General features: G+C 49.4%; 1 protein-coding gene across 7 annotated transcripts in view; it reads left to right on the forward strand.

The window, feature by feature from the left end:
• Positions 1 to 25,556, forward strand: part of Slc39a11 (solute carrier family 39 member 11) — a 404,384-nt gene that overhangs the window by 372,852 nt on the left and 5,976 nt on the right. The window lies entirely within an intron of this gene.

Here is a 25,556-nt window from a genome sequence, read left to right on the forward strand (position 1 = left end):
GGCTCAGTGGGACAGTGAGAAGGAGGTTCCAAACCAACGCCTTTTATTTCTTTGGGGTTTGATGCTTTTGTTTGTTTGTTTGTTTGTTTGTTTGTCTGTTGATATCCAGATGCTTCTGACGTTCTAAGTGTTAGAACTGCAGGCATGGACCACCAGGTCCCGCAGACCCCGTGGTCCCCTAGCTAAAACCATATGGTGTTACCAGATCCAGCATAACCCATTGTCTCTGAACTAAAACCATATTGGATTCATCGTCCTCTTCCTCCTTGAGCAGAACAATTAAAAATATATATAAAAATAGAGAGGAGTCCATAATGTCAGATCTCATATTGTCATCACACGATGCCAGCAACTGTTCAGCCAAGCCACATCTTTCCCTGTCTTCTTATTACAGAGATTTGTAAGCGCACACCAAACCCCAAGACCCTGAAATGAACTCAGCGTGTGGCGTGCAACACCCAGCTAACCAGAGGCATCCAACTTTGCCACAGGAAAAGCCCAGTCAGGGCTTCGAGTCACCATTTTGGAAATTGCAAGATTGTTTCCTTTCTGCATGGTTTAGGGAAACAAACCCGACATGTTACAGTTCTATCCCACTTCCTTTCCCAGAAAAAGCTTGATTTTTTTGGCCTCCCTTTCTTCTGAAAAAGCTGCCCCCAAATTTCAGCCTTTGCCTGTGTAAACACAGACTTAGAGGCGTGTAGGGGAGCACCGGCCTCCAGGAGGGGGTTTTATCTGTGATTATCTTATCAGGATAACACTAAACCAGCCCCTGGTCGTACAAGGCTGCTACTCTTTGCTCTTGCTCCTGTTCCCAACCACCAGTTCAGTTTATAAATCCGTCGTCCAAGGCGGAAAACAATTTGAAAGGCAACATTGTTTCTAGACAAGGCTGTGATTGTGACAAAGAGATTGTGTGGCTTTCGTCTACTAATAAATCCCCCTGCTGGGTTTCTGGCTCGCTGGAAGGGTTGGCAGAAGGATGAGACGGCATGTTAACTTTCTGGATCCTCTGAGGAGCCTACATAGAGAAGGCATTCAGCACTGGAGGACATTTCCAGAGACCCTTCAGTCATGGGGTTGGTAGGCTGTGTTTTGAAGGAGATGTACAAGAGCATATGTCCCTATGATAGCATTTCTGGGTGGGGAATGGGGGTACCTGCCCCCAGGGTTCTGCCTCCTCCCCAGTTCTTCTTTGACGTCTTTGGGAAGGTTTGGTGGCAGTGGACACAGATGCCACTTCACAGGTGTGGGTTATTCCCTATCCTATGCCCTCCTGCATCAGTCAGCCACTCCTGGCCCTGTCTTGATCCCAAGCAAGTTGAAAAGAAACACCTCATTGGGAAAGAACTAGGAGACGAAATGTACAAAAGTCCTTAGCAAAACCATAAATGAGGCATAAAAGTTGGGTGTCAAGAGTTATTAACAGAAATAAAACAAGAACACTTCAGGCAAGGTGCCAGGAGAGGCTTTGGACTCACATCAATGCCCCAGGCCTTGGGCAGGGCCCCCAGTTTTGCTTATAAAATGGAGACACCGAATGTAACTCCTAGGCCACCATGATAGTAAGTGGGGTTATGTGTGTCAAGTGTCTACTGCGGCTTAGCACACATGTCAGGGCGCACCAAAGGCAGGCAGTAACAGCGCAGCAATAATATCACTAATGACAGAACCATTAAAAGAGGAAGAAGGCAAGCAAGATGGAGAGGGGAGCAGGCCAGTGTGGATAAACTGGGAGGCTCCTGACTGGGATGCAGCCATGAATTATAGGAGAATTCGTGGGGAAATCAAAGAGTTGGACTCAGGGTCCCTCACTAAGGGGATGGGTTTTATTGGTTGGGCATCTGACGACAGCTGGGGGGGGGGCGGGGGGGGGGGACCACAGCGGTGACAGGGATCCAGCATGAGCACAGAGTTTGAGCTGAGGTCTCAAGGCCACTATGTAAAAGCCACTCCACTGCCCCAAACATCTGTGCTTTCATCCATCCATGGAGATTAATGGCAGCCACTTGCATCTTGCAGCTGTCCTATGGGTCCCATGCAGTCGTGACCACTCCTTTAAACTTAGGATTCTTCCCCCAGTGGCAAGGATGCAGATGCTAGGGATATGGACTTAACCTCTCACTGCCCCTTCCAGTCCATGGAACTCCCAGCTGAATGCCAATATGTCTGAATGGTTACATTCTCCCTCCTCCTCCTCCTCCTCCTCCTCCTCCTCCTCCTCCTCCTCCTCAGGAAACCCTCTCTTGCCTCCAGCCGTCTTTCCAAGTTCTGCCAAGGCTATAATTATAAACCTTTTTTCTTTCTTTCTGAAGCCCGTGTCTTCTCCCAGGCACTGTCTCATCACAGAGGCTGTCAGCCCCACACCTGGCATCTAGGTGTTGTCCATGGTCTTTATGCATCTCCCGTGGTTGTTATAACAAACTTCCTCAGAGTTCAGGACTTGGAACCATGAAAGCTTAAATCTCAGGAGGCCAGGGTCTGAAGGGAGGAGAGTCACAGAGCCCTGTTCTCTTAGGAGACTAAGGGAGGAGCCTTGTGTCTGCAGTTCCTAGGCCCTTCAGGCATCCCTCTGCTTGCAGCTGTGTACATTCCCTCGGCCGCCATCTTTGCAGGGCTCCCTCATCCTCTCTGTGGCTGGCTCCTGTCTGTATCCTGTGAAGACAGCTGTGATAGGATTTAGGATTCCCCCCGATAATCCAGGATGTCCCCAGACTCAGACTCTGTACAACATTACAGCTCAAAGCTTCCTTTCCAATGTTTACAGTCTCTGGGACTCAGGGGCATAATTTGGAGGCTGGGGTTTATCTCCAGAAGCCTGCCTTTATCAGATGTCTTACTGGGAACAAATGAGTTTTCATGTATAACTCTCCAAGTCCTTGCAGGCTCCAGGGTTCCAGCTAGACTCAGAAGTTAAGAACACTGGTGCTTTTCCAGAGGTCCCAGGTTCAAGTCCCTGGGACCACATGGTGGTTCTCAACTGTATGTAACTCTAGTCCCAGGAGATCCAATGTTCACTTCGGGCTTTTGTAGGCACCGGGCATGTGCATAATGCACAGACAAGCATGTAGGCAGAATGCCCATATACATAAAAATAAATCATTCAAAATTAAAAACAAGGTGAGCTTTCCACTTCTTCTTCCTGCCACCATGGCTTCCCCACCACTACCACCACCACCACCACCACCGTGATGGAGAGAGCTTTTCTCTCTCTCTGGAACCATAACACCAAATCAACTCCTCATATAAGTTGCCTTGGTCGTGGTGTTTTGTCACAGCAGCAGAAAAGTAATTAAGACACTCACTGTCCTCTTCTGTAAGAACAAGAACAGCTGGGCAGGGCTGGAGAGATGGCTCAGCCGTTAAGAGCACTGGCTTCCCTTCCAGAGGACCTGGGTTCAATTTCCAGCAACCACATGGTGGCTCACACTGTCTGTAACCCAAGTTCCAGGGGATCTGACTCCCTTCTGTAGAAGCAAAGAAATTCAAAACATCAGTGCACATAAGATAAAAAAAAATCAAGCATTACAGAAAAGAAGCAGGGTATCCGCGGAGATGGCTCAGTCATCTTGCCAGTGCTGTCTCAGAGCAGGATAGTCAAGTTAAACAAACAAACAAACAAACAAACAAACAAACGTGAGTTTAAACCCCAGAACCCAAGGCTTTTCTTCCTTTCTTAAAAGGATGTATAATAACCTTCTCTAGTGTCCCAGTACTAGTGACGAGGAGGAGGCAGGCAGATCCTAGGGTCTTCTTGGCCACCAGCCTAGTCTATGTGTTGAACACAAGCCAGGAAAAGACCATATCTCAAAAAGGTAGACGGTGTCTAAAATAAAATGACATCCAAGGTGGTCCTAAAGCCCTCCGCTCGCACACAGGCGACCCATTCCCCCAGCGGAACATGTGCACACCCACAGAGCACTATAGTCAGCCTTTCGGGATTTGACAGCCAGCCAATGTCGGTGGCAGTTGCTCAGTTCTCCCCTGGAAGCTCAGAAGAGCCGTAAATAATACATAAATAGATAGGTGTGGCTGAGTGTCAATAAAACACCCTTTATGAAACAGGACAGGTGAGCTCCAGGCCGAGGGCCAGTTTGCCAATCCTTTCTGCAGATAGTAGGGAGCTGTGCATTGTTCCTGAGCAGAGAAACAGCAGGGCCACAGTGTAGAGGATTCGATGGCAGCTGCAGGTTGAGGAGGAAGGTGGCTCTTGCTTTTACATTGCTTCTCCGAGGCCTTTGCACGCTGAGGCCAAGGGTGGTTCTCCTCATTTTCTACTGGGAAGCAAGATTCTTGCCTTTCTGGGACCACCCAAGAATTGGATGGCTGACCGGTCTCATTTTTAAGGAAAATGTTTAATAGTGAGGCTTTCTCAACACTTCGTCCCAGCTGGTATCGAGGCATCTGTCTGGGTAAAGAGCGGGCAGTGCTTCCAGCTTTAACATCTGCTCTGATTAAAGATAGGGAGGTTTTCCAGGCAGTGAGCTGGCTGGCTGGTGAGTGGTCCGCAAGCCTTGGCAAAACAGAGCCCAGGTGGGATTTATTTAGAATCAGAGTACTCACACGCCTTCTTGGGGTGAAAGGACAACAGGAGAATGGGGTGTGTCAGAGAGGGGTGGCCTAATCACACACACAGAGGCTCAGCTTTTCAATCTATAAGAGAGGGTGACTGAATTTCACTATTGATGTCATGCAAACTTTTCCTTGGGGGGAAATGAACAAACATCACCCCTGGATAGGACACCAAGACAAGGCCAGAGAAACACATATCCCACAGAGCACGGTGGGCCATGGGATTTAACTGAGATTATGTAGGGGAACATGGGCAATTTATATATAGCTAAACCACTACAGAAAAGTACCCCCCCCACCTCAACTCTACACACATATGCAGTGGAGGGGCAGGGCCTCACGAATCCTAACCTCCAGCAACCATTAAGTGCTATGTGTCCTCAGGGAGTCCAAATTTCATGCATGTCTCTGGCAGGTAACCATGGATGCTATGAGTTCGGTAAGCCAACATCATTGTCATACATAGAGGACCAAAGCAATTGGTATTTCCCCCTTTCAACCTGCCATTTTCATCTTGAGATGCTCATTTTGAATTGCTCCAGATGTTTGATTCCTAAGGAAGATGCCTGGCACGCCACACAACCCACAGAACTGCCACCACCACGTGACAGTAGCATGTTTTACCAAACGGGTCTCGCCTAGGTCCTAGGCTGGAGCCCCATCCAGATGCAGGCAAGTTCCTGATCGAGCTACTGAGTGACATGGCCAGCCTGGCCCAAGAGCATTTCCTCCATCCCCTCCTCTCTCTTCCTGCCAGCCACCAGCCAGTCGGTGTGGACAGGGATCTCATGGGCATTGATGTGAGCACAAGTCAATCTTTGTTTTTTCTCTCTGCTCTCACCCCACCCCATCTCTTCACTCTAGGGCTGAGCAGAGTAATAAGAGGCCACTCAGGAGCCTTCTCAGATGGATGTTGGGGTGGGCAAAAGGCTGAACCGTAATATCCTGATTGATTTTGGAGTCCTAGGCTCATCAGGAGTCACCGGTTCCTTCTTCTGACTCCTTAAGGAGGAAACCTACACCTCCTGTCTAACACAGTTGACCTACCCACTTTTGTCATTGTCCTGGCTGGGTAAATTGTGTGTGTGTGTGTGTGTGTGTGTGTGTGTGTGTCCCTGGGTCTATGTATCCCTATGTGTGTGTCCCTGTGTATATATGTATTCCTGTGTATGTTCCTGTATGTTTTTTATATGTGTTCCCTGTATGTATCCCAGCCCCTGTATGTGTATATACCCGTGTATCCCTGTGTGTGTGTTCCTTTGTGTGTGTCCCTGTGCATGTATGTATCCCTGTATGTATGTCTGTATATTCCTGTACATATCCCTATGGGTCTGTCTCTGTATCTCCGTATGTGTCTGAGTCCCTCTGTGTGTCCCAGTGTGTATTTGTGTCCAATGGAGCAGCCCTACTGTCTGCCTAGGAAATATTAGTACCTTCCTTCTTGTGCAGTCATGCCTGCCAGGAGGGCCTCTCCAAGCCTGGCATCCACTCCTGTCTCCAACAATACTTCGTACTTCCCCTGGGCCCTTCGTTCAGCCTCTCTCGGCTTCTCCTCATTCTGCCAGGCTCCTGCAAAGCACAGCTTCCTCATTCAGAGGGTGGAAACAGGCCCAAGCAGGCCCAGGGCAGATCTGTGGCATAAAAGCACACTTGTCTTCCTTCAAGTTCACAGTTAATCAACCCAGACACTTGACAGTCACCTCAAGTAGCCTCCAAAGCCCAATGGCTTCTTTTCTATTTATGCTCCGCTTGGATTGTTCTACTGGAGTTAACCGTCCTGGGTAACATCTGTGGGAAGATGGGCACACTAGGGTTCGAGTCCTGGCTCTCTGGGAGGTGTATGATCTTGGAGGCATTACTTAGTCTCCCAGAGCTTCCATTTTCTGCTGGCTTAAATGGGAGTAATTACACTCACTTAGCTGAGATGCTGCAGGTACCACAGGGTGTGCAGCTCAGACTTGGCGTGCTTCTGAGAGACAGCTGTCACTGTTTAATTAGCCTCACCATCGTTAACATGGTGCACCTCCCATTCATCCCTCCACCTCATGGGACTGTTGGCCCCCAGGCTCCGAACCTCTGGATTCCCATGATGCCTTGCAGACCAGCACTGACAGGGCTCTCCACTTCTGAGGTGGGGTGAGGGGACCTGAGTTTTGCTCCCATCGATTTTCAGTAATGTGTTTCTTTCCAAGTCTCCTGCTGAGGAAAGGGATTTCCATGCCTCATTCATCTGGCAATTAGCCATTCTATAAAACCCCAGAGAGCCAGTTTCAGCCGTTGGTGGGCTTGTCAGTCTGACCAGCAGCAACAGGAATAGATGCTTTTGTTTTTGTTTGTTTGTTTTGTCTTATTTTATAAAGTTAACATTTATTTGTATTTCTGTACATTTGTCTCTATGGGTCTTTTGACTGTATGTCTGTCTGTGCACTACATGTGTGCTTGGCTTCAAAGGAGGGCCAAAGCCAGCATCAGATCCCCTAGAATAGAGTTAGAGATGGCTGTGGGCTGCGAGGTGGGTGCTGGGAACTGAAGATGAGTCCTTTGGAAGAACAGCCAGTGCTCTCAACCATAGGTCATCAGTCCAGTCCCTTGTCTTGTCATCTTTTCATGTCAGACTTTGATTTGGTGTTTACTTTTCATCTTCTGAAGATGGAGAGTCTCTTCCCTACCTGACCTCCGTGTGGTACTTAACAGAGTACCCGCGTGCAGGCTGTCCTCTTGGTTCTCAGCGCTGTCTGTCTATACAGTTTCCCTCTGGTAACCTGCCTTCTCTTCATCTGTGCCGTGTCTATCTTGACCGTCATCTGTCTACATGTGGTCCTCTGTGTGTTCTGTGTAGACAGCACTGTGAAGGCCTTCAGACATGTTTAAGATCTTTTCCCCCTTGAGTAAGTCATCTAGGAGTCTGAATAGGTGTGCGGGATAGATTCTTGACCAAGAAAGATAAGCACACTTTTCTTCTAATGGCAGGGGCAGATGGACCACTGTGGGTCTCAGTGTGTTCTCGATACATGCACACTCTAACGTAAACCTCTCTGCTGCGAGTTCAGCCCACTTCCTAGAGGAACTTACACTTAGAAATATAGCCATAAGTAGGGGTTACATACAAATCTGGATGCTTTGTGCTCACTGGGTTATCCTGTGCTCTGAAATCATTTCCTAATCCCAGACAGTCACTTCCCTTTGCGTGTTTCTAAGAATAATCCTCTCAGGACTCAGGGATGAAGTTCAAAGTCACCTCTGTCCCTAGATTCTGGCCTTACCCATGTGTGTCAGCCTTTGTTGCTTGTCCCTCTGAGTGGAAAGTTAATTTCCTCTAACGTCACTCTAAACCACTGTCACCCTTCCAAGTCTTCAGATCTTAGGTCCAGTGTCATCTCTTCTAAAAGTCTGCCTTCTCCTCTAGATATTTCCTTGAATTTGACAAACCCACATTTAGCATCCTATGAGTTAGTACCATTTGGTTACGGCTTAGCGTGTGGAGGGGAATATCACTCAGCCCTTGTTTTCACTTGCATGACATCTGTGTGGCTCTAGCTCCATGCAAATCTGGGTCCCATCTTTAATCCCCCTTGAGTCACTTGAAGCCAGCTTGGTTCCCGGAACATGGGAAGCACTAGCTAAGTTGTCAAAGACTCAATGAGAGGATTAGTCTTCTCAGCATCATTTGTATCCCACACTTGGCCCATCCTGAGTTGGTTGAGGTGGAACTGTAGGCAGCTAACCAGCCACACAGGCCATGGCTCCGTGTAGCCTTAGAACCCCTGAGGCAAGGTCGTGTACTCAGACAGCAATCCAAGTCACTGGGGACCCAGCCCGAGCACCCACAGTCTGCAGAAGGAAAATGCTTTCTCTCCCGTCTGCCTGAGGAAGCTGGCCCCTACTGTCCCAAACTCTGATGACACCAGAGTCCCTTTCTGCCAACAGTGCAGAAGAATGCCAGTCAAGGGTCACATCTGTCACCTGGAGCAAGAGGGCTACTCACCAGAGTCACTCAGAGGTGGATGATGGTACCGGTGATTTAAAAAGAAAGAAAAGAAAAAGAAAAGAGAAAAAGAAAAAAAAAGTCTGCCTAGCTGGCCTTTCTGTTTAAGTAAAGAGTTAGGGGACAAAGTTTCAATCTCTTGACCTAGGAAGTCTCTTTCCATTGTTGACAGCAGCCTTCTGGAGTTCAGAGTTATCCCAGATCAATGTCAGCACTGGTTGGGCAGACTTGCCTGCCATTGGGAGAGTGGCTTTGTCAGCCTCCCAGCTTGAAGACAAAGGTCTTCTGCCCTGGCTTGTTGGCCCATTAGCATTTGCTTCTCACTTTTATGAAGTGTTAGTTAGCTCATAAATTGTCTGCCTGTCCCACTGGGCAATGCCTACCGGCCATGAGCTAGGCCCCATGCCTCAGACTTCTCCATGGCCCTACTGGACACCCCGCCTGACCTCAGGCTAACATCAGGCATATGGAGCCCTGACACTTGTTGTGCCGGGACTGGGTTGGAGAACCCAGCTCTGACTCATGAGTTAATCGAGCCAGCCCAGCAAACTCACGTTGGGAGACAGCGTAGGTCAGCGCAAGCTGTTAGCAGACTTAGAGAAATAGCCTCATCATTCTCTGGGGGCCCAAGAAGAACAGAAAGCCTGTACTGTGAGTGAGTCATGGTACTTGCGTATCCTTCAGAGCAAACCTCATACTCAGAAGGTTTCTCCTGACTCTGGGACTCACAAGACTCTCTGCCTGCAGAAGTCAGATGGGTGGGATTAAAAAGGGCGTGTCAGGAAGAAGTTACCCAAGAGGAGTCCCAGGCCAGACTTCCCTAGAAAAAATGGAAGTGACAGCCCTAGCGACGCCAGGTGTTCTTTCGGCAACACATCTGGCCTGCAGCTACACTCTGATTACATAGCCTACTGCACCTCTGCCTTCGTGCAGGGTTTCCACCGGCTCAACCTTCTGCCTTAGACCTCTCAGTCTAAACCCCTTGTGGGACAAGTACCAGGTGGGGAACCTGGTACACAGACTCCATTCTGTCCCTGCTGCTGTCTACACGAGCCCCGAGGAGTTAGAGCAGCAAGCCCAGAGCAAAGCATAGCACTGTTTCTTCTTGCATCCGTAGGAGCACAGATGCCATCCACTTGTCTGTCCACCCCTCTTCTCTCCCATTAGATGGGATCTGTTGGGAACTATGTGGGGGTGGGGGCATCTCCCAAAGTCTGCAGGAGGCAAAGCAGAGTGTAGAGTGCGCTCAAGAGTGTTCCATAGGAGGCAAAGCCCTCTTCAGAAGCCGTAGCCACTTGGCCACAAGACCCATCTTCAATTGGAGGGTCTGGGATCTTTCTGGAATCTTTATGTAATTTTATAAAAAGACACAGCTCATATGAAGACAAGGTAGCAGATTCTCAAGGATGAGGGCTCCCTATATCTGCACTGATAGGATGGGACGGGCTTGCGGCTTCTACTTTGTCTTGCTCGGTGGATTCTATTACTCTCTTTGTTCGTGAATTTTATGGGTTTGGTTTTAGAGAAGAGAGTGTTCTCAGACCGGAGCTATTCTGATTAAACTCTGTTGATTTAAACTTCGACCCAAGACTGTCTCTTACTAAGAGAAACAGTTATGTAAATAGTAACAATAGTGAACAGGCTTCCCCAGAGGATATCGACTCCTGGTTGGAGGGAAGATCAGGATGGGTAGTGACCACAGTCCCAGGCAGTGTTCAGATACAAAGGCTTCTCAGATACGGTAGAGAGGTTCAGCCAAGAGAGCCTGGATTCATGAGCTTCGTGCGGTGCCATTCTCCTGAGAGTGAGTTCAGCTTCCCCTGGACGAGCTGGCTGATCGTCAGGAAGGTGCTTCCTTACCTCTGGTGCGTGCATGCCTGTCACTGACTTTACACCTTCACCTAGTCACTCTCAGCTGGACTCGCCCCCACCAATGCCTCCTTCTAACCTTGATCCACACCAAGCATTTCAGACTCCTACAAGCACATTCCTAATCTCTTGATCCCCTTTAATTAAATGACACTCCTCGGGTCCTGAGACAAACACGGAATCTCTTAAAATGCTACTCTGCCATTTCCCTCCTCAGAACAGACTGGGCATGATTGGAAACAGGAGACCAAACAGAGATGCATTCACGACTGCTTGTGCAGCACTTTGATAACAGCCAGAAGGCAAAAACAACGCAGATGTCCCATCGATGGAGGGATGGATAACACTGCTTACACAGGCAGTGGCATATTGCTTATAAAAAGGCAGGAAGTGGTGAAGCAGCATCCGGGTGGGTGAAGCTATTATGGTCCACGGAAGATGCTTATGACCGCGTATGGTTTCTATTCAGAATGGGCGAATAGGCAGAGCAAAAAGCAGTGGTGAGTTTTAGGGGCTACGAGGAACAGAAAATGGAGGGTAACCAGCGCCTAAATGGAGTAGAGATGAGAATGTTCTAGAACTATAACTAGGCATTTCCGGAACTGCTGGTGATGGCTTCACAACACTGTGAGTGTCACAACACTGTCAGTGCTACTGAAGTGTGTTTTATGGTGGCCAAGCGAGGTGGCTTACACATGCAATCATAGTACTCTGGTGGCTGAGGCAGGGTGTATGTCATGACTCCCTGAGATACCCTTAGAGGGTATCTCAGCAAAATGCTGATAGGTTATTTTTCCACCGCCAGAAAATTAGCCAATTCAAGCCAGACTAGATTATACTAAAGGCAGGTTTATTGGGAAGCTGTTCTTAGGCTGGTTCACTGGCCCCAAGGATTGAGGCCAGGAGAATCGCCATGGGGAGAAGGGGGGGGGGGAAGATAGAAAGGGCACTCAGAGAGAGGAGGAGGAAGAAGAAGAGGGGGAGGAGGAGAAAGAGGGGGAGGAAGAGGAGGAGGAGGAGGAAGAGGAGAAGGAGAAGGAGGAGAGCAAAATGTCTGGATTATACAGGGAAGGACAGCCATCCCTGAGCTGGAAAGTTCAAGGTTGGGGGCAGGGTATGCCAGGTAGGGACTGAGAGATGCTGGGAGAACCTGGAGACCAGGTCTAGTTGGATATGTAAAATGTCCACCTCAGTCCCTTGCCTGGGTGTGAAACTAGACAAAGGGGTTTTTTAAACGTTGAATACCAGGAATTTAGTAGGCATTTCCAAATATTTGGTGGATGACTAAGTTTGTGAATTATTGTTTTAGAAGTCTGTAAGTAAAACAACCAGTAACGTGGGCGAGAGAGGAAGTAGTGAAGATATTTTCACTCAGTGATCCCAGCACAGTTATCCTGGTGGGCTAGCTGCTTTTCTCTTGTTTGCTGTAACAGAATGCCATAAATTCAATTCTTGGGGGTTTTCTATGCTCCTGAATAACTCCAGGGAGTTTCTATGCCCAATCTAGGCTATTTTAGCTCCTGAATAAATGACACAGAGACCCTGTATATTTATTAACAAGCTGCAAGCCCTAAGCAGGGCAGATTCTGAGCTAATCTAACTTGGCTGCACTGCTAATACACAGCTACGTGGTCCTTTACCTACATCTGAGTCTTGCCCTGGCTCGCTCTGGTCCACGTATGTCCTCATGGATGTTCTCTCATCATGACCTCATGGCGAAGCCTCCTGGTTCATCCACACGGTCTCTCCACACTTTCTCTCTTCCCATGACCCTTATTTTTTTCCTTGGGACCCCCAGACTGGGATCAGAAGTCCTGCCCTATTTTCTTCTCTTTCCCTGCTATTAGCTGATCAGCACTTTACTAACCAATCAGAGGTGAAGGAAAACAATCTTTATACAACGTTGATACAATATCAGGCTCGGCCTCCTGAGTGCTGAGACGGTAAGGCATGCTCCACCTGCTCTACATGACCACCTCCCTATCACCCCACCCTACCCCACCACCATGACCGTCACCACCACGTGACCACCGTGTGACCACCACGTGTCCACCACGATGCCGCACTCTAGGATTTTTCTGTATGAGGTGATCGCTGTAAATGCCCCATCCATTTGACACAGCTCTCCTTAGGTCTCAGCCATGAGTTCAAGTACCCTGAGTGCCAAGTCCCCACATGGGGACCAGGCAGCTGATGGTGTGTTTGCCAGACACAGGTCCTGTTATTTCTCTTTCCATGTCCCTTCATAGCCATGCCATGCGGCTCTTCTGTCTCTGTGCCCACAGTTTCCAATATAAACAATTTAAAGGAAGGGGGGACTTATTTTGGTCTCCAGTGTCAGGGAGTTCAGTTTCCTGGCTCTATTCACTGGGACAAAATATCCCAGGGGGCAGGCGCATGGCCAGGGGAGGTCCTCTATCTTACCGGTGACAAGAAGTAGAGAAAGAAAGAGGGAAGGGCCAGAGACAAAGTAACACCAAGGACCTGCCACCGTTGACTTTCTGCCTTCAGCTAGGCCTCACCCTTTAAAATTTCCAGAACTTTCTAAATTAGTGCAACCAATGGGAGATTAAGCAGTCAACGCATAAGGCTGTAGGGGGAAATATCTCATATTTTAAGCCATAGCCTTGAATCTCCTATTTCTTTCCTTTTTCCCATGTCCAGCTACCTCTCCTGGGTCTCTCAGGAACCCCACTCCAGCAGGGGTTCCAGTGCTCAGAGGTTAAAAACTCCCAGGGCCGTGGGGGTGACAGAAGCTTCAGAGATAATTTTATTGTACTGCCACTCCATCCTGCACTGGGTTCGCCCCTTGGGCACACCCTCCCAGGGCCACCCAATGTATCCAGTCATGACCAACAAGTAGCAGCCAGAGCACTCTTCTGCCATATGGTTACTGACTAAGACAAGAGAGAAAGACAACTGGGCACTCGAGAGAAGCCCCGGGTCGTGTTAAAATACCAGGGTCTCCCTTTCCTTGGCGTATTCTCCTTTAGTTTAATGTTTATTGCAGGTGGATCTCTTATACTCAGCAATAGATAGCTTTAGGGCATGAGCTAGGGTTAATAATTACAAACCACCCCTCCACTGACTGAGATTTCAGCAAGATCCACCCTTACGTTGCACCATTTTGTTTTGTTGGTTTTTTTTTAAGACAGGGTTTCTCTGTGTAGCCCTGGCTGTCCTGGTACTCACTCTGTTGACCAGGCTGGCCTTGAACTCACAGAGGTCTGCCTGCTTCTGCCTCCCAAGTGCTGGGACTAAAGGTGTGCGCCAATGTCTTCCAGCTATGCAGCAGTTATTATGAGGATTGTGGGCAAAGCAAATGAAGCCCTCAGCAGTCCTAATGCGTGTTTCTATCTTAGCAAATTAGGAGGGAAATTGTACCCTCTGCAAAGCCTCACTTTCTTCCTCTGTATAATGGGTTTATAGCATTTCCCAGATAATCTATTGCCAGTGGGGAAACTAGGTGATTTGTGGCTCAGAGTTGGGGCTGGGATGGGGCAGGGGCTCACAGTGAAATACCTGGCCTCAGAAGGCAGTGTTAGTGTTCCTGCTGTGTCTGAATGACCCAGCGGTCTTGCCGTCAGCACCGTGTGTTTATGGGAAAAGTGGTTCTGAGGAAGGGACTTGCTTCCCCTGCCATCTTGGTATCCTTAGCATGTGCAAACCAGCAGACACCCAACCTCCTGGCTCCTGTTGTTTCCTACCCACCCCACTGGCACGGACTTCCCAGGCTACTTGGGAAACAAGGAGACAACACATTGTTAATACCTGCCTTGTACCCTGCATTCCCTCTTTCCTGGCCATCCTAGGAAGATAAACAAATAGCCATTTTCCAGTGACAACGCCCCAGGGCCCAGCTTCTTAGACGTCAAGTCCCAAAATACACAACACAAGGAAGGGGTGTTCCCTCTTCTGTTGGCTCTTTGTATTTTGTTTTTTTTGTTTCTTTGCAGCTTCTTCTTGCCTATTTTCTTCCTTTCCTCTGCACAATGGATCTTGGCCCTGTATTTTCTATGCTTTGGGCTTTCGGTTGGACACATGCTAAAGTGTTTAACCTTCCAAAAGAGTAAGTGCTACCAGCAGGGGACCAAAATTTCAACCCGTGAGCCTGTGGAAGACAGGTCACACTCAAACCATGGCTTCTCCCCACTTTGAAACACGGCTTCCTGCTGTGCTCAGCAACCCTCAGCCCCCTCACAAGGCCCTGAGCTCTAACAAGAGTTAGAGAATGAGGGTTCAGTGGTGGGACTGGCCTCCACCATTTCACCTTAGCCTTTGGGGGTGAATCAAGATGGACAGATAGCCTGACTCCAAGATCTTACGCCCTCTCCTTGCAATCATCCCCTGCTATCCATGGGTCACCGACTTGAGGGTTCTTGGTTAGCACTTCAGCAAACTCCACACTCCAGGGTGTCCTCACCTTGAAGTCTCAGGTATGAAGGAGCGAGGAGGAAGCAAGCATTCTGCCTGTCTCTTCCCACCCTGGCTCCTGTGCATCTTCAATTCAGCTTCCTGCAACTTAGTTCATTTGCCAGAGCCCTTATTATTCCTGTGTGTTTTCAGGGCGCAGGCTGGTGATCAAACAAGGAGCCTGCCAGGGCCATCCCTGTTCTCTTCCCAGGCAAGGAAGGAAGAGTACAGTAACTGCCTAACTGCTTGGCATTAGCCAGGGCTCTCTCACCAGCCCCCCAAAGCCTAGTTCTCTTTGCACTGTACCCGAAGTGGATCACTTGCTCCATCTAAAGGGAATGGAGGTGGAGCCGGTGGTGTTCGGCTATGTCTTTGAACTCAGGCCACCCTAAGGGTGAGTGGAGGTATGGTTTAGTCTAAATAAAGGGCTAGGAGGAGGGGACAAACACCCTTTCAGTTTTTGCGTTGGCCAGGAGCCAGGGAGAGAGCAGTGTGACAGACAGGGGCTTCTGTCAGAGGCTATTGAGAACGCGTGGAGCTCAGACCGCCAAACATTCAGCTGCTCAGAGCATTCCCGGAAGATTGTTCTGCAGATGGAAAAAGAAAAGCCTCTGAGCCGCTCCCATTCGGCCCTTGCTGCAGCTTCTCTGAGCAGCCAGATTGTTGTTGTTGTTGTTGTTGGATTTCTCTCCCCCCACCCCCACAGTTTCTTCTTAAAGCTATTGGTTTATGCTGCCCAGATGTGTACAATGAGAGGGTTTATGTGTTGTGGATTTCCAGATGTGCTCCAACAGGAACATGAGATTTGGCAAAAGGGGAGGCCTATCTATCACTGCAGCCTCCAGAATCTCCAGAACCCACAACCCCACCCTTGTTCAGCACACAAAGCTAAGAACCAGGGAAAGAGCTTCCACACTGCCCAGTTAAACCCACCCCTGTCACAGCCAAAGACTCCGAGACCCAGGGCGAATGTGACACAGTTTGCAAACTGATCCCTTATAGCTGGGAGCAGATGTTAGCTGTCTTAGATCTGGGGACTGGGATCAGACATGGGACTCCTTCATGGATGCACCTGGCTCTTTTCCAGTCCCTGGGAGCCCCCGGAGAGCCAACAGATGGAGAGGTTCCTTGCTTGTCCTGATATCAGACCAGGCAGGAGAGGAAGAATAATATTAAGAACTGGAGCTATTAGTACTGTATGTTGGGCAAGGAATGCTGTTGGGAAAGATAAAGGCATGAAGCCCAGAGAAAGGGAATAGGCTAGGTTTTAGGAGGAGCATTCACTGCTGTTTAACAGGGTACCTCACGACCTGGTATCTGAAGCCAGCAAGTGTTGCAGGTCTTGGGAGGTATCCTAGTGGCTGTGATTAAAAACCTTCCAGCAAAAAGCAACTTTGAGGATGAAAATAGCATTTACTGAGTCTATAATTCCAAGTTACAGAGTTCATCATGGAAGGGAAGTCAAGGTGGGAACTCAAAGCCACTTACCACACCCATCATCGAGAGGGAAGAAAACTGAATGCACACTGGCCAGCCCGCTCACTTTTTCTCAGCTTTCATATCTCTTAAACTGTCACCTGCGCAGGCGCAAGGGTTTCTTGCCAGGGAATGGTGCCAGCCGGCCCCACCAACCTGATGGGGGTAGGTAGGTAATTTCTCATTGAGACTCTGCCCAGGAGATTATAGGTCTAGTCAAGTTGACCAGCACTGGGGATTAAGGACTTGAAGGTGGTTTTATTGAGTGACTCTGGCTTGGGTTCTCTCAAGAGGTCACGGTAAATAGATCAGCTAGGGTCAAAGTAGCCTGGGGGCTTGACTACGACTGGGACATCTACTTCCAAGATGGTGCCCTCACATGGCTTTTGGCAAGAGGCCTTACCTCCTCACCATATAGACTCCTCATGTGACTACTTGACTGTGATTTCAACATGGCACCTGACTTCCCTCAGAAGCATCAGTCAAGAAGAGAGCCCATTGGAGATATTTATTTATTTACTTACTATTTATTTATTTAAAATGGGACTGTTGAAAATAGTGTTTCATTTGTTTGTTTGTTCATTTTGCCTAATTTCTTTCACAGTTTTGTGTAGTGGCTCAGGCCTCCCACCTATAGAAACAGATCTCATTCTCCAGTTGCTATGTGTATTTCCATTATTTGAATGAGACTCGGTTTATTTGCTCATCTGTTTTGGACGGGCGGCTGCATGGACCCGGGTTGGGCTAACGTAGTTAGCACTGCTGGGGCCGAGAGCATTCTCCTGAACACAAGAGCACACACAGCACCGCCTGGGTCCAAGAACCGCCCGCTGCTTGAGGTGGCCTCACATCCAGACAATGCATAGGGTTGGCTTTATTTGCTGGTAGTCTTAGCAGGTCAAAGTCCCAAGGGCCTGACTCTGGGATCACAGATCCCATGCATACCTGTTGTTCTGCACGTCCACAAAGAGAGCCGTGTATGGATGACCTGAACCACCCTCAGCCACCACCCTGCCTTGTGGCCTGGCCACCTGGTGCCCTTCCCTGCCCACTTTGGGGAAGGCAGCAGACTTTAGCAGAATTGATGGGTCATCTGAGTCGGAGCCAGACAGGCTCTCAGAATAGCAAGAGAAGGGTGGGGAAGATCCCTTGCGTGCTAAGCCAGCCCTGCCGAGCGGGTAGGGACCCGCAGCCCTGCAGGGAGCACCCAGCCCCTTCCCACCTGCAGGCTCATCAAACACCTTGACAGGCTGCCCGAGTGGGAAGCCGGTGATGTCATCACCAGGCCTGAACAATCAGGTCTTTTAGGGCAGGACGATAACAATCAAAACAGTATGTAAGGGCCTGCCACGCAAGCACACACATGCTCGTTGCCCCTGGGAAGCTCCCAAAGCTGGGGTGAAGTGGGGCTTTGTCACAGATACGCCTTTCTCCTTTCCTTACCAGCAGGCCAGGGAACATTGCCTGGAGATCAAGGTTGTGAGAGGTCTAGGCCCTCCCCTGGTAGCTTTGTGGCGAAATCCATAAGCCCCTCCACCACATATCCCAAAGAAAGCTCACCACCAAGCTCAGCACTAAACCTCAGGCTGAACAATGGTCCATGCTTGTGGGTCCCACTGCTCAAGTTCAGGGGGTGGGGGGGTGCCACGTGTAAGAAACTTCCCCTCCCCCCAGTTGAACCTAGATGATGCTGGAGAGTGACCAGTGTCTTAGGACCTAGACGAGGAGGTCTGGTGATTCTCCAAGGAGGTCTGGTGATTCTCACATATTGTCCTTACAAATCCAGCCACAGGCATTGTCTCCCCATAGTGAACCTCCCCAGAGCCTTCAACTCTGCTTAGCCTAGCTCTTTGCAAGATGCCTAAGGGCTGGGGGATATCTTGGTCAGTAAAATGCTATACAAGCATCAGCGTCCAAGTTTGATCCCCAGAACCCGTGTTTAAAAAAAAACAAAAACAAAACAAAAAACCAAAGACAGATGTGTGACTAGGCATCTGGCATGTGGCATGTGTGATCTCAGCACTGGGGAAATGGGGATTAAAGGGTCCTGCAGGCTTGCTGGCCATCCGGTCTAACCAATCAGTAGGCTCTGGATTCATTGAGAAGCCTTGTCTCAAAAACAATTATATAGAGAGGACTCCGTGAGGAGAAGCACTGGCTACCAAGCCTGATGACCTAAGCTCAGATCCTCAGAATTCAGGCGATGTTGTGTCTGCCCCGTGTCCGTGTCCATGTCCATGTCTATGTCTGTGACCCAGCACTTCTCTCCATGTGAGAGGTGGGGACAGGGAGATGCTCTGGAAGCCCCTAGCCAGCCATCCTGCAGCCTACAGTGTAACAACAAACAAGAGAGACGCTGACTCCAAAACAAGGTGGACAGCAAGGACTGACACGTGAGGTTGCCCTCTGACCTCCACACATGTGCTGTGGCATATGTGCACCCTCACACACACACAAGCATGTATGCACCATGTATACACATACTTTAAAACAACAAATATTTTTAGGATATAAGACAATGGTCTAGGAAAATAAGTGATGTCGGCCTCTGGCCTTCACATTTACATGGACAGAAATGCAGTGGCCCCCCTCCCTCCATACGCGCTCAAGTGCATACACACACTCACACACACATACACACACACACATGCGCGAGTGTGCATTCACACATGTTGTCTGCTTCTAAAAAGAAATGGAACAGCATAGCAATGAAAACATTTTTCAATAGGATGCCTGAGACTGTGGTGTTTGTATGAACACTCATTCACCAGCTCATACCTGTGTGCGCACACACATGCATATAAATACATATATACATGCACACATACTTATATATACATGTACACACACACACACACACACACACACACACACACACTTCTTTCTTTGCTTCTAAAACAAAAACCAAAAAGAATGAAGAGCCATTGAAAACATCCCCCACACTGCTCTCTCAAGCCACCAGAACCTCAGGTGATGGGCTGAGAAGGTATAAGGCACTTCCTGCTTCCCTGATGAAGAGTGGAGCCAGGCAACCTGGCGGGGTACCACTTGCTGCTCCATGTAGAACACTTCCAACCGCGCCCAGCATTTATCCACACTACATACGCGAGAAAATATCATCTTTTTTTTTTTTTTCCTAGCCAGAAGGCTCTGTCTAATGGACATGGTAATCAAAGACAGGAGTTTGTTTCGGCTGCAGGCTGCTGCGGTGCAGTGCACAGGACTCTCTGCATGTCTCCTGGTGTATGTTCCATGCTGTCTCATGTTGGAAGCTGCGCCGAGCTCAAGGCCTGAGGTGGTCTTAAGCAACATGTCTGAGTGTAGTGGCCAATAAATGGGTTTCAAGGATACCCATCCCCAAATATCTACCTTCTGAGTGAGTCATTCAGCACCAGGGAAACAGGATGCTGGCCACTTAGATACAGCCTTTGACCTTGACAGAGCCCAGGGCTTGGGTTGGGCTATTTAGCACTTGGGTTTTCTTTTTAAAGCCATTCAAGTGTGGTAAGATAGTGTCATAGAGGGTAGGTGTCCACAAGAGGCAGTCTTTGAAGGTCATCACCCTTGGTAGTGTTGTAGGCTTTGACTCAGTGGGAGGGAAAGACTTGAACTGCCCTATCCGGTCGGCTCACATCTTCCTGGCTGAAGATCGCTTCTCTCCTCCACTATGTCAGAGCTGCTCCCAAAGCCCCGAGTGTCACTTTGTCCATGAAGTTTCTGGATCCACCTCCTTCCGCCACTGCCAAGCTTCTGAGATGTGTGGCAGTTGTTTGCCAGTGGATTCTTTTGCTCCCAAGTACCACATGGCTTAGGCTTGGTCACCTCACCTGGCCATGCTGTGATTAGAAGACACGAGAGGTCCCTCCCCCACGACCATAATGTAATGTCAGTGGCCAAAGGATTCTGAGTGCCCAGCTCAGGACCACCTCTTATGGAAGCCTTGGGTAGCATTAACAGTAGCTAGCATGTAAGGAGTACCCACTATGAGATCCACACGCCAAAAAGAATGAAGAGCCATTGGAAAAAAAAAAAATCCCTACACTGCTTTTCCAAGTACCCAGAATGGACCAGAACCTCACATGATTAGCTGAGAAGGTGTAAGGCCATTCCTTACGTGGCCTCCAGCCTGGGACCTTAAAGTGACTATCCCTCATTCATGCAAGCACCCTGTGAAGGAAGTTCTTCACCACTTTACAGATGAAGCAGTGGCTGGTGAAGCTGAGCCTGACCTTGTACTTGTGACCCCCCCAGCCTCCATCTCCTAAGCGCTAGGGTTATGGACATTTATTCCCCGAGGCTTACTCCGCACTAGGAATCTAACCCAGAGCCTTCTGCAGTGCTGGGTAAGCACTATCCAAACTGAGCTGCATCCTCAGCCCCTGACTTAGCTGTTGTAAGTATCTGCTCCTCGTCCAAGATGTTGTGTTCCTTCTCCAGATATAAAGTCCTCCCCTGAGACTTTCCTCTGCCACCTGCCCTTGCAAGGGAACCAGCTCACCCCCAAGGTGTCCTGGGACAGTCCTAGGTTAGTTCCGAGTCCTCTGTCCCCCCCCCCCCCCAAAACCCTGCAGTAGCCATTCCTCTGGGTCTGGTCCGCCCTGGAAAATTCTGACTCCCCGAGGACAGGAAAGCAGAAATTTGAACACTCAAGCCAGTGCCAACTTTGATGAGAGAGGCAGCCCCTCCACACAGACCCTTGGCTCACCTTTCCCTAGTGAGGCTTCCTCAGGGGCTGCTCCTGCCCCTGCGGTTGCAGCATGGCTCTCTGGGAGCCACTTACCAGCCCCAGCTGCCAGTGTCCCTATCCTGTAAACCCTTTGCTGGCCCTCTGGTCAGGTCTCCCCTCTCATGCCCCCCAGGAGTGCATAGCTGGTCAGAAAAGAGACACATACTACCAATGTGTCTTGGTGTTGGGGGAAACCCAGCAACAGGAAACTTGCTTGGCTCTGAAGGGTGTGGCGGTGGGGCTAGGTCTGTGTGTCATCCCATGCGGGCCCAGTGCCCTTTTGAATAAATAACGCTTAGAGCCTTGTAGCCGGTCCTGGAAAGGAAACCTTCTCATTTCAGCTCTCCCTTCCCCAAGCTGCAAGGAAGGAGGTCAGCCAGGCCTATTTGCCCAGGAATGCCTTTGTAGAGTGCTTGCTTAGGTCAGAAGTCACGGATGGCTGTACAAAAGCCTGTGGTGGGGCCTCCTCCAAGCCATCGGCTCTACATGAGGTACATTTCTCCTTCACACAGTCTGCCATCCCTGCCAGCATACTGCTCAGAGTTTGTCCTCTGAAGACCTTGATTGACAGCTGAGCCTTCCCTCCCTCCCTCCCTCCCTCTCTCTTTTCCTTCTCTCCTTCCTCTCTCCCTCCCCCTCTCCTTGATGTTCATTAGTCTCTGTGTTTCTACCAGCTCAGGAATATTCCATTACTGCTTTGCTGGTCCTGCCATTGTTCCCTGGAATCTCTTCCAGGGGCCCCCAAGTGAGATTCTACATAGAGCAGACACCCAGTCTGTAGAACCCCCACACAGTCACAGTGGCTCCTGGTGTCCATGGCTCCCAACCTGTGTTGGCGATCAAAACAGCAGAGCGTAGGCTCTCACAATGGAGATGGCCTCAGCCGCTGCCTTCATCCTTACCCTTGCTGCTGATGTTGAGCATCAGCTGTAGATCCGCAAGCAGAGCATTCCCATCAGACTTTGCAGGAACTCGTCCCATAATGCACCAGTCGGCAGAGCTGCCCCAGGCAAAGGCCTCTGGGAAAGCTCCCTGGTAACTGGAATGGAGAACTGGTTCTGAGAGCTGTGGATTCAAACTACACCTCAGAGCTGATGCTGATGAAGAAGGAGAGAGGAAGACCCCGTCCATTGGGTGCCTTCCCTGCCCATCCGGCATCTGTTGTGCTGTGGATATGGAGTGTCTCCTGAAGACTCATGCACTGAAGGCTTTGCCCCCAGCCGATCAATCCAGTCATCGAGATATGATCGAGATATGATTGCAATGGCTCTGACCCCTCTTTGTCATTACTGATGGATTCAGAATTCAGTGGCGTCTGGGCTAGCAGATACATACTCACAGGGGTGGGACCTAGTTAGAAGTAGGTCACTAGAGACATGTCCTTGGAGGGTGTCTCTTGTCCCAGGTCATTCCCCTGTGTTTCTTTGCTTCCTTTGTGTCATGTGAACAGCTTTGCTCTGCCCTGTGCTCCCTGTCATGATAATCTCTCCCTACGACCAGATACAGTGGAGCGAAGTGACCACAGACTAAATGCTTGGAAACTGTGAGCCAAAGCAAACTGATCCTCCCTCCCTCCCTCCCTCCCTCCCTCCCTCCCTCCCTCCCTCCCTCCCTCCCTCCCTCCCTCCCTCCCTCCTTCTAATGTGCTTATGTTAAGCATTTTGTGACAGCAATGAGAAACTAGCACAATGAACAGTTGGGAATGGGAACACAGCTGGCTGTGTGTGCATGTGTGTGTGTGTGTGTGTGTGTATGTCTTGTGCACACACATAAAGGAGAGCTGAATTTAAAAGGGTTGTGTAGGAGGGAGAGAAGGCAGAGGGGCTGTAGTTTCAGCCCTCACCATGTCTCTGGAGCTTAGGAATGATCGGGACAGACTTCCTGATACTACAGCAAAGCATCGCCCTGCAGAGAAAGACCTGGCGGGATCTTGGGGTGTGGCTCTAAACCTTGCGCCAGGGCTAGGGCAGGGCAGTGACAACAAGGCTTGCCAGGGGTGGAAGAATGGGGTTTCTGTACTGCTTATCAGAGCTCAGCTCCGGGGCAGGATATGGAGGAGGCTTCCCCAACCTGCCTGGTGGATGGCAGGACTTTGGACAGGAAGCATCACTTTCAACTTGACACTGGGTTGGTGGCTCCATGCACATACCTAGGATAGGTCATGTTCCTGTCCTGTGTATATGGAAGGGTGGATACTAACAGTGGACCATTAGCCAGCCACCAAGCTCTGCCTCTGCATCAAAGAAGAGACACAGGGCATAGTTTGACTCCCATTGGACTCTCTATCCGGTCAAGGAAACTGGTCTTATTTGACCACCATTTGGGAAGAGGCAAGGGATAACGCTGAATATAAACCAGGCGGCCATCAGCTATAGAGAAGACAGCAGGGGATACAGAAACACTGGAAGGAATTAATTCTCAAGATGTGTTGTTTCCACAGAAATGTATGCCTGGTGTTTCCCCCTTGTGGATTAGGAGCTCAGGGTCAGAAGCTTCCAGAACAAACTGTAGTTCTCCCTGTGGCTGATTGGAACAGAAGTATAGGGTCTTTTGTCCTAATCAGGAACCAAGAAGACTTTTGTATCAGTTTCTTCTCTGTTGCTGTAATAACCACGACCAAGGCAACTTATCAGAGAAAGCGTTTAATTGGGCTTATGGTTTCAGAGGATTAGAGTCTGTGATGGTGAGTAAAGGCATGGCCGTAAGACCAGCTTGGAGCTCAGACCTCGAACTGCAAGCAAGAGGCACAGTGCATCCTGGGAATGGCATTAGTCCTTTGAAGCCTCAAAGCCTGCCCCCAGTGACACACCTCCTCCAACAAGGTCACACCTCTTAGTCTGTCCCAGATGGTTCCACAAGCTGGGGACCAAGAATTCAAAGATATGATTGAACTAAACGAAGTGCATGCCAGCTAACTGTTTATAAGTTCAATTCTGATTGGGTCGGTCTTTGTCTAAGAGACTCCTTGAAATGGTCCCAGGGTACAGGGTCATTGAGCCCCATATGAGATACAGGTACATAGGCAGTGACAGGGAACGAAGGCAAATATGGTGTGAGATGAAGCCCTCAAACAAAGTGGAGGTTTGATATTGAATACTGAGTGTTATCTGTGGTGCTCTTTGCTGGAATCTAGTCCGGAGGGCCATGGCCAGAGCTGGCCTGATGGGCTTTCAGGGCAGCAAATTGTGTTCTTTTCCTGGGAGTCTGGGGCCAAGGATGGAGTGGCCAGTAAAGACAGGGTAGGCTCAGCTGTGGGTCTGTACCCCCTGCCCCTTATATCTCTCCAAAGCTGAGGTGCAAATTCCTACTGCGAGCAAAGTGGACAGACAGGAGTCAATTGACCAAAGAGTCAAGCATGAGGCAACTGTCTCTCTTTTCTCTCTAGTCCACCCACAACTCCTGCAAGCCCCAGGCCCAGCATTGCTAGTTAATGCCCTTGAAGCGCTGTTATCAGAAGGGCCTTCCATGGAGGGACTACCCCTAAGGACCTGCCAAACCGAGATGGAGGCAGTCTCAAATTACCATTACGTCACCCTCAGGCTGACCCTGTTCCCTCCTGTGGCATGTCTCCTTTCTTTGCAAGTTGGCATGAAGGTTCAAGTATGCACGTTATGATTTGCAGTCATGCGTGTGCCCCATCTCCCTTGGTCAGTTATGTGTTGCCTGTGTGCCTGCCTTTACCTATTCTCTTTTCATTGCGATCTAGTCTCTGGCTTCTGCACAAAGCAGTCTCTCTAAGACAGGTCCCTAGCATTGGACTCAGGTGCACAACACAAGCCCCTAGTGTCCTGCAGAGGCAGAAAGCCAGAGGCTGTCACAGGAAACACCACCCAAGGCCAGAGAAACTGCAGCAAGAGTCCATGGGAAACCTGAGCCTGGAGCCACATCGGTGTCACCTTCAGGTTCTGTGTCTTTACTTCCTTGTACCGGTTCTCATGTGGCTTCTGGGTAAAATGAGCTACGCTCATCTCTGAACTACAGGAAACAGGAACTCGAGGGCACAGAATATCTATCTCTCTGTGAACCTTTCAGGCATTGTTAGATTGTCCGTCAAGGTGGAGGCCAGCGTCTCCGTGTTGTACACAGACATGTAAAAGTTCAATGACTGACACAGACCTGCACAGTAATACAATGGCAGAACTTGCTTTATCCCAACTTGGAGCCAATGTGTTCTCTGTTGCACTATAGCATACTAAAGACAGAGTGTGGCCAGGGACTCAGGACAGGAGGGCAACGAGGAGGAAGATGGTATGCCCTCCTATGACGCTACTGCCTACCCGTGGGCCCTCTTTCTCCCTTTGTCCACCATAGAGCCATGCCTGGTTCCTTGGCACCTAAGAAGGGCTTCAGGACTTAACAGGCCCCCTCTTTTTGATGGGTACATGATTTCAGACAAGACTTTTTACATGTTATTCTAATTTTCTCTCTATTACTATGATTTTGGCCAAGAGCAACTTAGGAGAAAAAATGGCTTATTTCAGTTTATAGATTACATGCCATCTCTAAGGGAAGTAC

This window comes from Mus caroli, unplaced genomic scaffold (genome assembly GCF_978045245.1).
Source record: "Mus caroli unplaced genomic scaffold, Mus_caroli_1 scaffold_13, whole genome shotgun sequence".
Lineage (NCBI taxonomy): Eukaryota > Metazoa > Chordata > Mammalia > Rodentia > Muridae > Mus > Mus caroli.